The sequence below is a fragment of the Chionomys nivalis genome, chromosome 5 (assembly GCF_950005125.1).
Source record: "Chionomys nivalis chromosome 5, mChiNiv1.1, whole genome shotgun sequence".
NCBI lineage: Eukaryota > Metazoa > Chordata > Mammalia > Rodentia > Cricetidae > Chionomys > Chionomys nivalis.
In genome coordinates this window covers 27,186,323-27,201,943 of record NC_080090.1, presented here as the reverse complement: position 1 = coordinate 27,201,943, position 15,621 = coordinate 27,186,323, and the positions used below count along the sequence as shown (strand labels likewise).

The window sequence follows — 15,621 nt, the reverse complement described above, 5'->3', positions numbered from 1 at the left end:
AGACAGAGCCCTTAGGAATGAGTAGGAGGTCTGTGTCCCTCAACTCCAATCTTTTTTTCCATGCCAAAAAGGACTCCCTTTTTAAGGGGGGGCTCAGAAGATTTTAAATAAAAGCAGAATCGATGAAGGAATACTCAAACATAGGGCAATCCAGCCATGAGGCAGTTAATCGGCTTCCTTTCGCGCTTTCTTCGGGGCTAAGAGCTGGAAACACAGTTGTTACCAGCATTCTTCTTCACAGACTTTCCTGGCACCCCCTGGCTCTTCTCCATTCCCTCAACTAAAGCATTCCAGGCTTCTGGCCTCCGGGAAGGGAAGACACAGAGAAACTCAGAGGCTAGGAACAAAATCTGGGGTTTTGAGTCTTTAAAGCTGAGGCCCTAAGCAACCTCAGGACAGGAGAGAAAATGGAGAAGCTACTGGGATCTCGGGTATTCCCTACCCAACCTCCAGTTCCTGCTGAGATTGCTGGGCAAGAACGGTAACTAGGACTGAAAAGGAAGAACTCCGAGAACTCTGAGGCCTTGAAGGACAGATGTGTGCCATGCTGTGTCTACTTCCTACCTCAAGATGGTGCTTCCGGAGTAGAGGCGAGCGCTCTTAACTCACAATCATTTATCAGTGCTGGAAGGCAACAGAATTCCTGGGCTTCCTCTCCGCCGTCCTTGCAATTGCTGGACAGGAGACAGTATCCCAGAGTGCCCACACAGACAACTCAGCAGGACGAGGGCCCCTCCCTAGCAGGCTTGTCACGACAAGGCCCCAGAACGGTCAAACAATTCCAGGGTGACTGTCCCTGGAAGGAGGGGGCAATGGCCCCGACCTGTGTATGGACTGATGACAGAACACTAGATGGACCTGGGTGACTTGGGAAACGTCCTCATGATTACATTGATTAGGTGATTACAGAGCTCTCTTCCCCTATAGTGCTGGGCAAGCCTTGGAAGAAAGGGAAGAGAGAGACTCAATTCACCGAGAGTTCATATCCATCTAGATGCTTCAGATGGAAGTTAAACAGAGTTCAGGCAGAGCTGCATTGAAAATACACTTGAAAGATAAGCACTAAAATTCATGCTCATTACTTGCTCATGGCATAAAAGTACAAGCCATGGAGTACTTAACTACAGTGGGTGACCTCAGAGGAGGAAGCAGACAAATCCTAGGCCCTTTCCCATGTCCTTTCTATCATCTGAAAGTGACCCAAGGGCTGTGGCTCAGAGCTTCCAGTCCCTAACATACTGTGACACCGGTAGGCTGCAGAGGCAGCATAGGCACATTCTCACTGCTGGACCACAAACCAACAGCTTAAACCATGCACACTTCTGCTGCTGTTTCCATGGAAACTAGACCTTTTCCTGGGTACAACAAACCTTCAAAAGAGAAAGAATTAAAGTTATCCAAGTATGCTAAGAGGTGGTTTGGAGAGAATGGAGCTTTCTCAGAGACCTGGGTAATGACTCGCACCGCTTTCCTATCACTGTGTAAGAGAGCCTCAGCTGTGTCCAATGCTTTCCAAGCAGCCCTGAATGTCCCAGGAGAGGGGAAGTAGAACAATCTTACAAAGTCCCTATGCTCTGCACTTTTAGCTCTTTCTTCTTTTTAATAACTTTTTTTTTTTACTAATTATCTGGGAATTTCATGTACACAACATAACATGTGCCTTGATTATATTCCCCTCCCATTGCTACTTTCCTAGTTCCCATCTTTATTGGTTTCCTTGTGGTAGTACACGAGGAGACAGTATTGAGAGTTTGTAAGACTTAAAGCAGTGTTTCTCAACCTGTGGTTGTGACCCACCTTGAATTAATAACCCTTTCCCAGGGGTTGCATATCAGATATCCTGCATATCAGATATTTATATGATGATAACAGTAGCAAAATTACAGTTATGGAGTAGCAGCAAAAATAACTTTATGGTTGGGGTCACCACACCATGAGGAATATGTTAAAAGGTCGCAGCATTAGGAAGACTGAGAGCCACTGCCCTAGAGTCTCCATGGGTAGACATTGATCTTACCACTCTTTTCAATTGAGAACATGCAAGTCTCTTAAGGGTTGAACTTGCAGATGGACACTTGATGTTTCCCATCTGGAAGGCTTCTTAGGGAGACGTGGTCCTGGACACACAGGTACAAGAGCTAAGAAAGCACTAGTCCCCATGACACAGGAAAGAGCATTTACCAGGTATCCACCATGGGCAAGTCAGGACTGACTGGATCATCATACTTAACTGTTTGGCAATCTTCAAGGGAGTAAATAGTTTCTTCGTGTTAAAGAAAAGTTGAGGGCTTGGGAGATGTCTCATTTGATAACACATGAAGACTCGAGTCCCTAGCTGGGCACAGAAGTCATGTCTGCAACCCCTAGTGCTGGATGGTGGAAAAGAGAATCCAGAGCTCACTGGCTAGCAAGTCTAGCCCATCAGTGAGCTTCAGGTTTAGTGAAAGATTCTATCTCAAAACAAAAAGCAAGAGGAGTAAAGGGAGAAGACTTGATGTCATACATGTGCACATACCCACATGAACATATACACACAAGGTATACACATGAATACGCACAGAGACACACACATGCACACATGCACACACACACACAAAAGATAGACCACTGAGTGACTTAATCAGAGCCCTGAAGGTTCTTGGACTTGGTGGAACTAGGAACTGAGCCATGAACCTGATTCTTAAGTTAGCTACTCATTTTCTCCAATTCCTTTGGTCCATAGCAGGGTTTGCATCACGCCCTAGGAAGCTGTTTTGGAACTCTGTGGTGATGTTCTGATTGTTAGTGTCTAAATGTCCCACAATCCACGGGTCAATTTCTCATCATAAATGATTCGATGTGCCTGGTGGCCTCAAGCGCACTGCCTGGGGTGGAAGTACTTGGAAACAGGATCCAGATCTGAGCCTTGAATCAGCTCTTATTCACAAACAGGAACAAGGTATCTTTAGAAGTTTAGCCATGGCCCTGTGTGTGAGCAAGAACCAGGTCTACTTTTCTTTATCTCCGCACAGGTTTACTCTCAAGGGTGTGAGGGACACAGAGCAGTCGTTGTGGTATAGAGCTTCGACCTCAGAGTGGAGGAGTGGCTTCTGCTTACTCCGTTCTGCCTTCTCCTGTTATAGAGTTTAAGATATTTACATTTTAAAACAAACACTATAAGTTATCATCTTTATATCTTACAAAGATAATACCCTTGGGACATTTTGTAGATTATTTTTGGTGGCATATTGGAAAGTAGTTATATTTTATATTAATTTCATCTTGAAATTTAGCCAATACATTTCATATTAAAAGAAGGGCAGGATACTGAGTGGGATAGGATCGGGAACTTCCCTGACTTCAGCCTCCTCTCTACCACTGCACCCAGTGTGCATCCTTATTCTCTGCCCTCACTCCTTGCCTGTGGCTCGCCTCTGCTGGTCCTGGTTTGAAGAATAAGCTTGGCTTCAGCAAACCTTGTATGCTTGCATGTTTCTTTTGTGCTTCTCTTTCATTTCTCTTGATTCTCATCAAGGTCTAAGACGTTGGTGCCTGGGGCAGAGCTCAGGTGATGATAACTCTCTCATTTAAGAGCTGAACAGGAGTACAGAGGGGCCTTTTGTGCTTAAAGAACACCAGAATAGTGAGGGTACCCCCTTCCATAGGGGCTACATCACAATAGAGAGCTGAAGAGTTCAGTCCTGCTGTGACACATTTGACCCTATCAGACGGCTTTGCCTCTGAATGACTGGCAGGCTGAAGAAGGGTACAGAGCCTTGCAAACTCTTTCTTTCAAAAAGCGTCTTTATCATTATTGTCAGTACTTTGGTCATTGCATTAGGAGATGGGGCATGTTTTCCAGTTTTGTGGCATCCACCAGTTCCCTAAAATGAGGAGGGGGACTGAGAGCAAAGGAGCTAGCGAGGACCAGAACCTCCAGTAGATCAAAAGGGGCCTTTGTAGTGGTTACATCTGTACATTAAAAAGAATCTCTCCTAGTGCTAAAACAACATCTACATTCATTTGGGTCAAAGCCACATTCAAAATTTGAGAAATCTGACAAACATTGCTTCAGCATGTTAAAATCTGCCAGCTCACAACAAGACAAGAAAGGAAGTCCAGCCGCAGTGTAGAAACACCCCTGGTGCCTCATTCGCACTCCCTACTCCCATCTTCCAGCTTCTCTTGAAAGAGAAAGATTCTGTCCTTTTTTCAGGTGCCAACCTCTCAGCTTAGCCCCGAAACGGGCAGCAAATTGCCCTTGGAGGTTGGTAGACTTCAAGAGGAATTCTGCTCTTTCCCCTAGAGGAAGCCGCTGGAGACTCTGCGTGCCTGATAAAGCCTTTAATAGCTAGAGAAACACAATTTGGGGTGGCCCTCGGGTAGACTAGACATGAATAATGCCTCATAAAAATAATTACTTCTACCCAGAGTACACACGCCAGAGGAGCTTGGTGGGGGCCGTCTCCACTGAGCAAAAGGAATCCTCCACCCAGGAGACTGTCCACAGGCCAGAGTCATCTACAGCGCAGATCATATTCCCTGCTTTGGAGTGTGGCCCTCCGAACTAGTGCCGGAATTTTCTGAGGTCTTGGTTAAACCACAGCGGGAGGTTTGTAGAATGGCTGTTTGTAAGTGTGCAGCATAATCAGGTTGGAAACAACCAACTTACATACTGAGGATGGTGACAAAGGACACTAACCCTAGGGCAGTCCATGTAGCTGTGGAATAGATGGGTCATGAGTAAAGCCGAAAGCTGGAATGTGCCATTGATCCCAGACTACTTATTTCATAAGCCAGCCCGCTAGTGGTATGCAGAGGTCAGCAGCTTGCCGGAAAGATTCCAGCGATAGCCCCAACTCTAGCTGGACAGGAAGAGCATATAGCACATTGCTGTCTGGAAACATATAATCTTTTATTTGAAGGGCAGAGAACCCCTTCATTCTTATGGACACCCCACCATTTCCTTTGGGAAAATGATACGCCTATAGTTTCAGTTCATGAGTTCTATTGTAGACTCGATTCTTTATCCCCGAGACACAGGGATTCATCCTTCCTTCTTCTGTCCCGATAGGTACTGGCCTGAGATATGCTGATGAGAACCAGCTCTTGGAATCTCAGCTGAAACTGACTTTTGCCGAGTTGGTCCAAGGGAAGCACTGGATAAGGAGGGTCTTCTGAGAACAAAACCGACACATGGGAAAGGGAAACAAGAGACAGGGAACCTCGGTGACTTCTGCTGTGCTCTAGATCCAAATGAACTGGAAACTAGATAAAACTTTGGGGTTTTGTTTTAGTTATGGGAAACAGCATCCACCTACTTCAGATCCCAAATAATTACTACCTTTTCTGTACTGATACTTGCTTAAGCTAATTTGAACTTGGTTTCTGTTGTCTTCAGTGGAGAGCATTCTGAAACACTCAGCTGTGGTCTAGACGGTGGCTTCTCCTCAAACGAGAAGGGCAAAGGTACAGCTGAAGACAAGTGTGGTATGGGAGGCAGGTTTATGCCATGCACGCTGCCTTTCCTACTTCATGGCAAATATCATCTGTGCATGTTGGAGCACCTTCCCAGGCAGCCTCAGTATCCTCCATGTACAGAGCACCATCAGTGGACCAAGTTGGCTGAGCACACAATGTTTCAGATGGCACAACCCTTGCCAGGAACACTGTGCCTTTGCATCCACCAGCATGATATACACGGAGTCTTTCTCTGCTGCACGTAACTTAGTGAAGACGACTATCATTTGACTAGATAGATGCTCAGTAGTTAAGAGCACTTGTTGCTATTTCAGAGGACCAGGTTTGATTCCCAACACTAACCCGGTAACTCACAACTATCTGTCACTCCAGTTCCATGAGATCTAAAGCCCTCTTTTGGCCTCCATGGGAACCAGGCACTCATACGATGCAAAGACACACACGCAGGCAAGGCACCCATATCCATAAAATAAAAGCAAATGAATCTTAAAAAAAAAAAAATAAAGACGCAAATGGGCTGGAGATGTGGCTCAGCAGTTAAGAGCATTGGCTGCTCTTCCAAAGGACCCAGCACTCACATGGCAGATCACAACTGTCTGTAACTCCAGTTCCAGAGGACCTGACACCCTCACACAAATATACATGCAGGGGAAAACACCAGAAATGACCAGAAATCTACCACTTTTTCAAAAGGTAGATAATGAGGTGGCGCATTAAGGGACCACTTGCTTTCGTGACTTTCACGAGTCACCCCCAATCCAAAACACACCTAGGCTTTTCCAGATTCAAAGGGTCCTATTTATTTTCCTAGGCAAGGAAGTCATGGAGGAGCAAGGATAAACGCTTTTGTAACTGGTGGTCACAGGAAGGTATAGAACACTTGGTGGGTGGTATCCAAGCGGACCTTACCACCTTCTTCTCCATAGGTGGTCTGCCTGCATTGAAGAAGAGAGGCCAGGCTTTCTTCCCAGAACCATCCCATGCGTGGCTCCAGATTAGAGCTTGCCAATGCGAGCTTAGTGCAAACTTTAGAAGGCATCAAAGAGATTGAGACCATGCTGCTCTGGGGGCAATGCAGGCAGATGTGTTGGCAGATGCATGATCTGAAGGCTTAAAGGAGCTCTCATTTATGTTCCTGAGAACTACCTGTACCAATTCTTCCGTAGTCACCTCCCTCATCATTCAGGACTGTGAAAGCTCCCCATTTCCTGTCCTGTTCAGAATTAGCACTCTTGAAACACGGGAGAGAGCATCTGGTCCAGGCCCAGGGCCTGAGTGACAGACAGAGTTTGGACTTGCTTTCATTGGGTAACACCACACCAAAGAGTCCTTCATATGCTGCCAGGTCTCAGCTATCTCCACACTGTAATTCAACCGATTCCAGTACCAGGCCGTCGTGGAGACCCCATACGCAGAATGCTGTGGGTCTGTGCTACTGTCTTATAGGTGTCCCCAATAGCAGGATCCCAGCCACATCCAGGACCTTCTTCCTCCCTGTCTGGCTACAGTCTCTGGGACCTCTTGAGTTCTCTTAGGGTTTCATGAACCCTTGAAAGATGAATCCACCCCTTCCTGTTTCAGAGTCTACTGAAAAAGCCAAGAGGCAGGACGGAGCTATTGTGGGCTCAGGATCAGAGTCCAGCCTTCCCACTTACCGGCCACGGAAGGAATTTGGGCAAGTTATTTAATATCCCTCGGCTCAGTTTTAAAGCTAAGATGATAAAGTGAGATCAAGCCGAGTGTCTGGCACACAGTAAAAGCCCAGGCAGGAATGGTTATCTTTGGTATTATAGCATTTTCTCAGAATGCAAGATCACTTTCCTTCAGGGGTTCCAGAAAAGAATAATGAGGACCCTTCAGTCTGCCAGAGTCAGTAATCTCCTCTCCCAAACCCAGTGCATGTTCCGAGATCCAGGAAGTGCTCTAAGAATGCTAGCTCATTGGCTCATCCCACTGTCTCTCACCAGCCGCTCCAATAACAGGCCACTTCAATCCTCCTTAAATGGTTACATCTCAGAGCGGCCAAGAGCCCGGCGTAGTTCCCTCCCTCAGGCTGTCCAGGTAACTAGTTGTGAGAGATGGACTCTGGTCACAGGCAGCTCATTTTTCATGCTGCTTATCCGCGTCTGTCTCCAGAGTCCTGGGGCTGCAGATAAAGATCTCTAGCTTGGGAACTCTGTGCCCCCCAGATAGATCTCAGCCAGAGACCAAACAGTAAACAACCACCACTTCCCACACTGCGTTTCTTGCTTTTTATGTCTTCCTGTGTTTCAAGTGTTTATGGAAAGAAGGAAGAGTTACCCTTCATCTAGCAGGGAGGAGAGCAAGCAGGGCACTTTTGCAATGAGGGGAAAAACACGTGTTCCCTGCCACTCCCACAAAGATGCGCCATCCCCATCATGTGGCATCTACTTGGATAAGAATCCTTTACCATCCTGTCACATCTTCTTCTCAGTTCCCCAAACCCGCAGAAGAACTATTCCTAAGAGGCCCCGTTCATCAGTTCTTGGTGGTTACCTCATCACATCTACCCGTTGCTCTCCTGTCTCTATTACCACTCTCTTACAAACGAGGACCTTCTGAGCTGGGGTCCCTGGGAAGGTGTGACAGCTTACCCTGCTCCTGGGGCTTCGATTCCGTTAAGAGGCGCAGACACTAAGCAGCCAATGATCTCTGTGACTGGTTGGAAAGACGTATACGTACTACAGAATATGTGAGCGCGAAAAGGGAGCCTCAAACTCCTGAGGATCACAGGGCAGTGGCTTTTAATCTGAAGCACCGACTGCAGGGTAAGCCTTAATGGGCAACGCCTTCCCATCCACAACAAGGGCTATGCTCCTCAGGAGGACGGCTTTAGAACCAGAAGCTTTTAGGAGACGCACTTAAACATGAAGTGCCTTCTCTTTATCTTAGAATCGAGGGAACTAAGAATGGATGAGGGACATGTTTTCCTGGTGTTGGAAAGGGTTACATGGGTGAGTAAAGGACAATGTACGGAGTGTGGGTGGGGAAAGAGCCAGGTCCCCCCCCCCCCCATTTTAGCTGCTGTCTCTCCCCCGTCATGCCGCCAAGATTTCTCCAGCTTTGCCTTGTTGCCTACTGGCTTGTGGGTAAAGTAGCTCTTCCATGTGCTGCAAGCGCCTTTATGTTCCTGTGAGATCCCACCATCCGTGGACCGGAAGCTAGGAGAAAAGGTGAGGGGCTCCAGAGGAACGGTAGGGAGGCCCTCACAGCTACAGCTTAGGCGGATGGGAGAATGCGACCCGAGGTGCAGAGTCATGGCTTCCAGACACAGATCCATTGAGAATTCGCGTCCCTGATGTAGATAGGTGGAGGGGGAACCTTAGCAGTCCTGTTTCCCATACCACAAATGCCAGGGTAGATGGTCCTGAAAGTGTGCCTGTCTAGAAGAGGCGGGAGTAAAGGGCCAGACTGGAAAACAAATTCTGGCATCCTAATGGATGAGAATTCCTAGCCTCATATTCCCCAAATAAGCCCTAGAGTTAGAGACCAGGATGGGCCACCCCAGGCCCCGGAGCACCCAGCATAACCTCTCAGTCAGTATGTGAGTGTTTCAGTGTCAGAATGAGGCAGCTCGGCAGCACATGTATGTTGAGGCCCTTCGTTATGACAAAGATAAAACTTACATAAAAGGAAATGAGCTGGAATTAATAGTGCAGACAGCAAGAACAAAACAAACCCTCTAACTAGAGTCAATATGCTTAGAGAGGCAGCCTGTCCCAGAAACAAGAACAAGCTACTATTTAAAAAAATAAAAGAACAAAATAAAAGAAATCTTCTCAATTTAAGATAAAAGAATCAAAATACAAATTAATTTAAGAGTAGGAAGATGTATCTGGGAAGAAGGAAAAACTCACATAAAGGAAAACAAAAAGAGCTGAAAAATAAATAAAAAAAATACTTGTGATTGAAGGTTATACATTTCTTATTCAAAAAGCTAGCAAGAAACTCGGTATTATAAATTAGGAAGTATTCTAAACACCAGTCAATGGGTACATCCAGGTAAACATTTAAGGTATAAAAACCTGGTCATATCAAAGGATCTGAAAAATAGACTGGCCTCATATTTTACAGACCGCCTAGAATCACAAGGAAGTGGAACAATGCCTACAGATTCTGAGACAATATTTCTAACTCAGAAGTCTACCCCTAGTCAAATGATTATCAAAGAAATCAATAGAAGCAAGGCACGTTCAAAGTTGAAAGCATCGAGGAAAACAGCCTCCCCAGTCTTAGAAAACTCTGAGAATATTTATTAGTGAAATAAGCAATGATATCAGGAGGAAGAAAGACGTGGGTTTAGGACGGAGGAGACATGATAGGGGAAATTAGTGAGGAGTGGTCTCAGGAAGCCAGTAGCCCAGCTGGCCTAGAAAGCAACAAGGACAAGAGAGGGTGCGATGGGAAAACGGTCTTCATGGCATGGAGACAGGCAGAACTAGTAGACGGGCAGAATACACTAATAGACCCAGAAGTAAGGGTACAAAGCACTAATTCTAATGTCTGAGAAACAGAGAAAGGAGGACTGCCTAAAGTTTAGGGACAGCCTGATCTACATAGAGAGTTCCAGGACATAGGACATCCAGAATCACACAGAGAGCTTTTTTTTTTTTTTACAAAAAAACCCACAAAACTGTTTACTTATTATATATACACTTCCCAGGAGACAGTGCCAGATCTCATTACAGATGGTTATGAGCCACCATGTGGGTGCTGGGAATTGAACTCAGGACCTCTGGAAGAGCAGGCAGTGCTCTTAACCTCTGGGCCACCTCTCCAACCCCAGCCTCTATTTCAAAAACAGCAAAAAGTACAAATAGGCTTTTATGGTAGCTGGCAAAACACAGACTAAGGGGAGTTCGTAATAGGTGGGAGAAAAACTAAGCAAGTAAAGGGACAAGGGGATTTTTCATAGCAGGAGGAAAATATAAAAAGAAACACACAATAGCCATTATTTCACACAAGGAATATACATAGCTAAGACTATTTTATACTATAACCACACTCTGATAAGTGGAAAGAAAGAAGTAAGCTAACTAACTGTTCATGCACTAGGGAAATGACAGGGAGAGCTGGTGTGAAGAGAATTTTAAGCCACTATAAATTAAGGAAATAATAACCAGCACCTAAAATTAACTAGAGCGCAGCCATGTCCACTGGCCAGCGAGAAAAGCACAGCAGAGAAAGCTGAAAGCAGTTGCCTTTAGAAAGAGCCTCACGGTAGGAGTGGAGGGGCCAGGGCCTGCCTGCTCTTTCTGTAAGCTAGGTTCGTTTTATTAAGCTTTGAAAACCACTCTCATGGATTGGCAATGAGAGGAAGTCAGTTAGAAAGAGGAACATCGGGAGGTAAAAGCTTGCAGCCTTCTTTGCGATTTGTATCTTTGTGCTCGAATCTGCAGGTGTGTAGCTACAGTGGAGGGCTAATGGAAGATTCCATGGGAACACTGGTCACTGTCCCCTGTGTAACAGTCTGCAGTTCTGAGCTTCCTCTGACTTTACCTGCCCAGAAAATGGTTCTCAGCTAGTGTGAAGTCTTCCAACACATGTTCTGGAAAGCCAGGACTAAGCTATAAACAATTGTCTTGCTCTAGAGAACAGTCACTTGGTACACTCTGCCTGAGGCTTGTACTTAACCAAAGATGCACTTTTGCCAAAGAAACAAATCCCATGAGTACCACCTGTGATTGTAGCTGAGTGGGACAATCTCCGAAGCCATCTAGTGAGATGCTGAGGGATGTCTGCCTTTGAAGTATGTCTCAGATGGGAACAGGTCCCATCCTCACTGCAGCCTTGATACCTTGACAGGCTCAAACAGAGTTGCAGAACTCTAAGGCAGGGAAGGGTCAAATGTATGACCTTGAAGCCTCTGTCTTAACCCCTGTCCTTGGCCCAGCATCCACTCCTATAGAGGTCAAAGGCAAGCATCTGATACCTCATAGCGTTCCACCAAGATTCCATTAGCAGGAAGAAGTTATGGCCTTCATAAAATTTGACCTTGTACTGTCCCACAAGCCGTTAAATATTATGGGTTATCTGCTCTTGTCACAAAAGACAATGAGAACAATATGGGGCATTGTGTGTGTGTGGAGTAATGCTAGATATTGAAAACCCCAAATGTCATCAAGACTTTATTTACTGCTCCCCCACATAATCCCCGCTCTATAAAAACGAGAAATAATGAATGGAGGCGGGAGAAGAAACGCCAGCCAGCACTGCAGTCTTGCTGCTGGACGCCGCCCCGAGGAGTCTGCGGAGAGTGTCTGTGAGGACCCATGTGTTTCTGTATGTGTAAGAATGCTCTTACACAGGGGGCTTACTTCATAACTGAGATTCTTTTTCATTTAATTCAGTCATATTAGATTATGGGCCTGATTATGATCATATCCACAAATCAGTATTTTAACAGAGTTTCCATGGAAACACTATATGCCCCTGTTTTTTAACTTTTTTGGACAAGGCTTTGCCTGTTTAACAACTTGAACAAGTTTGGGGAGGACAACATGTTTTGTTTAAGTTACATTAACTGGGGCCAATATTTCCTAATTGCATTACCAGAAGAAACATTCACGGCATTACTCTGTACCATGGAAAAGCTCCCCTAGCCCAGCCTGCGACTTGCTTTAATCACTGGAGAACAGGAAACATAGGAGGATTGCCTTGTCTTATCAAGTTTTAAATGTGTTAACTGGTTTTAAATCTACGGAATAATCTCCCTTATTAAATGACAAAGTTAGTCTTGTTAAGAGGATTGGCATTTGTAGCTATGCACATTTATTTTCAAGATGCAAACACACGAGAGCCCCTGGCCGCTGTTAGAAGAGGTAAAAGCATTGTGTATAAATGAGGGTGTCTCTTTTGCATGTGGGTTTCCGAATGAAAACAAACTCCCCTCAACAAATATCTTCAATAACAGAATATACCAGAAGAAATGTAATCGTAACATGAAGGCAACAAGGGCTTTTCATAAAACAATTTTATTTTTTGTGGGGGTGTGTATGTGTGTGTGTATGTGTGTATATGTGTGTGTATGTGTGTGTATGTTTGTATGTGTGTATTGTATGTGTTTATTTTATATCTTATTGTATGTATTGTATGTGTGTATTGTATGTGTGTGTTGTATGCGTGTGTATTGTATGTGTTTGTATATGTATGTATGTGTGTGTATCTCATTTTCAAACTTATCACTGAATCAAGATCTTTCACTGAACCCAGAGCTCAGCTCAGCTAGACTGGTTGACCAGAAAGCTGCAGAGACTTTTTTTTTTTTTTTTTTTTTGCATACACACACTTCACTTCCAACACTGCTGGTGTGTTACAGGCTTGTATCTGGGTGTGTAGGGTTCTGAAATTGGGTCCTCATGATTGTGTAGCAGAGTTCTTGCCCACTGGGCCATCTCCCAAGTCTCATAAAACAATGTTTGTTTGTTTGGGATCATTTTGGGTATTCATACTTATGTAGCTTTGATATTTATTTCTAATAAAATTGAGCTTGGGAGCAAGGCAGCCAAGTTTTTAAAAATATTATAATATATAAAGACCAGAAAAAGGTCTTACACACTTGTATATATCAAAGTTCACCCTGACAGTGCATAAAACACAGCCCAATGTCTGGGAGATGTCTACATCCTGAAATACTGTAGCACATAATTAAATACCAGGGAGGAATAGTTGAATTTTACAGCATTCAGCACCAAGGCAGTGCTGTGTTTGAGTTGAGCTGTATTTTAACCCATCAAAGTATATTGCACTACAGGGAAGCAGAATATGACTTAAAGAGACATTGCCTGCTCCATTCAAAGTTCCTTAATTCCTCTTTTCTGAAGAATTAGTAGAAAACAGCTAGTCCTCCAAGGCCACCTCTTGATTTTCAAAATGCATGTGTGTAGGTTCACTCAAGCATTCTGAGGTAAATAGGACTGGATATCTCCACGGTGAGTGTGGCTCCTTCCTGTCTGCAGATGTCTGTCACCAGTGGGATGACTATGGGATGAACTCTGGCCTCTCTGTCTTCCATCCCTCTCTTTGAGAAAACCATCTGCTCAGATCTCAGTCCCACATATGTTCCTGTGCAGGAAGACCTCAAAGTCCTCCATGGGATGGCACAGTCTCTACTTCTCCTTTCTAAACTATGCTCTGTGGAGGGATCTGGATATCCGAGGCAGACAGGGGACTTTTTCCTTGGGGCTGTCCAAACAATCAGCTGGGCAAGGAAGGCAGGAAGGCTGTTAAATGCCTTGACTTTCTTGCTACTGTCCGCAGATCAAAGGGAGCTCTCTCCTTCCTGCCCAGTCACCGAAAGAGGTCACATGAGCCTGCAGGGCAGCTTCTGGACAGGGGAGCTGCCATAACCAACGTGTCCAAGATGTGATTGATAACACCACAGAGGAATGGACCATGTTGGCTCTAATTCCCTGAACCAGTAGCCCCCTTCCTCACCTCTGCTCCTGCAAAGATCTCCTGAATGCTACAGAAATGAGACAGCAATCCTTCTCTTGCCTTTACGGCAGTGGCACCACAGCAACGGACCCTGGAAGCCAGCAATGGTGTTCTGCTTCCGGTAGAAATGGAATATCTCCACCAAGTAGGCTTCGTTTGGATCTAAGTTTTATTTAGGGTCTTTCTTTTGCTTTTGCTTAAATACAAAGGAAGGGATTGGAGGAATAGGCAAGATGACAGAGCACAGTAGGGTCAAAGCTGTGAAGAAAGCCAGTCTATGAAGCCTTGACATTTCTCCTATGAGGAGAAAGAGAGAATAATCCTTCCCAGGTATCACTGAGGATTGTCAGGAAGACCTCCCTCTACATGCCAGAGTTGGCCGCTTGCACACAGAGAGCAAGCTGCTCTGGGCAGTGCCCCATCATCACAAGCAGAGGCTGATTCCCTTGCTTCTTGGTGCCCCTTCATTTTCTGATGTTCTTCATCCTTTCTGATCACCATACACTGTGGCCACTTCATTTCTCAGGCTGAAAGAGTGGCGTGCTGGGTGACTTTCAGGAAGATGGTACCCAGGAGACTCACTGCACCTACATAGCCTCCCCTGGCAATCAAAGGTACGATCCACTTGTCCACATTTAAAAGCACAGGCTGGTCAGGTTGTACCAAGGCTTTTCTGGAATCCTGTTTCTGAGGCAACCCTTTGGTTTCCTGTGCAAAACACAGATCCCAGCTTGCCTTCTTTGGCAACATGTCAACAAACAGTGTCTCTCACTTGAAGTCTATTTTCAAAAAGAACTCTTGACTCACTTCCATAGTTGCAAAAAATATAATAAAGGTTTTCACAAGAGCAAGGACATAAAGTTTTGACATCAAGCCTCAGAGGTTAGGGAAGAGCCAGGTAACTTTGGTTAGCTACTTCTAAGCTTCAGATATCTGGCACTTGGCTTTGTATTACAGATTTTAGGGACATTAAGGTCAGTCTACTTTGTAAATGTTAAAGATAGAACTCAGAGAGAGTGTTGGGATTTAGCAGGGTACCAGGGGCTGAGTGATGGCGCCTGACTCTGCCTGGGTCATGTCTGGAACCCAGAGGCTACTGAGTGAGGCCCTGATGAGCCTACAAAGTGATGGTTGTTGACATTCAAGCTTGCGTGCCTTCTCCTCTGCTGACTTCTGTGTCCTCGCTAACATCTGCGTCATCTCACAGGAGGGCAAGTTCTGCTCCAGCAGAGAAGCTGAAGGTCTCAGAAGAGTCTGTTCTTCCACACTGGACTCCAGGACATCTGGACTAAGCAGGGACACTCCGCTGTTACAAGCTGGATGGGGAGCTTGGGATGTGGAACATGTGTGCTGATACTCTGTCGTGCCCACCAAGTCGCCATCTTCCCTCCTTCCTCCCTGGCATTCAGAGGACAGCAAATGCGTCTTGCTAGTTACAGTCACTCAGTGTTGCCAACAGTGAAGGGTTAGCTTTGCTCAAGTGCCCTGCAGGGCTCCAGTCCTGACCCAAACACCAGACAACAGCATTCGCGTAATGTGTGCATGAGAGAAAGAAAACCCTTTCTATGTAATAAGTAAATAACAGAGTGAAAGATGAGGTCTGGGCTCACAAGCAGCAACAGTCCCTCTTTCCAGGGTCCGCGTGCTACAGCCCCCCCCATCTCAGCGTCATAAGCACAGTGGTTTCCTGAAGTCCCTGGCAGT

The 15,621-nt window shown here is 45.5% G+C and overlaps 1 protein-coding gene across 2 annotated transcripts in view; it reads right to left on the bottom strand.

Moving 5' to 3' along the window:
• Cacna2d3 (calcium voltage-gated channel auxiliary subunit alpha2delta 3) overlaps nt 1-15,621 on the bottom strand; it is an 840,411-nt gene that overhangs the window by 105,821 nt on the left and 718,969 nt on the right. The window lies entirely within an intron of this gene.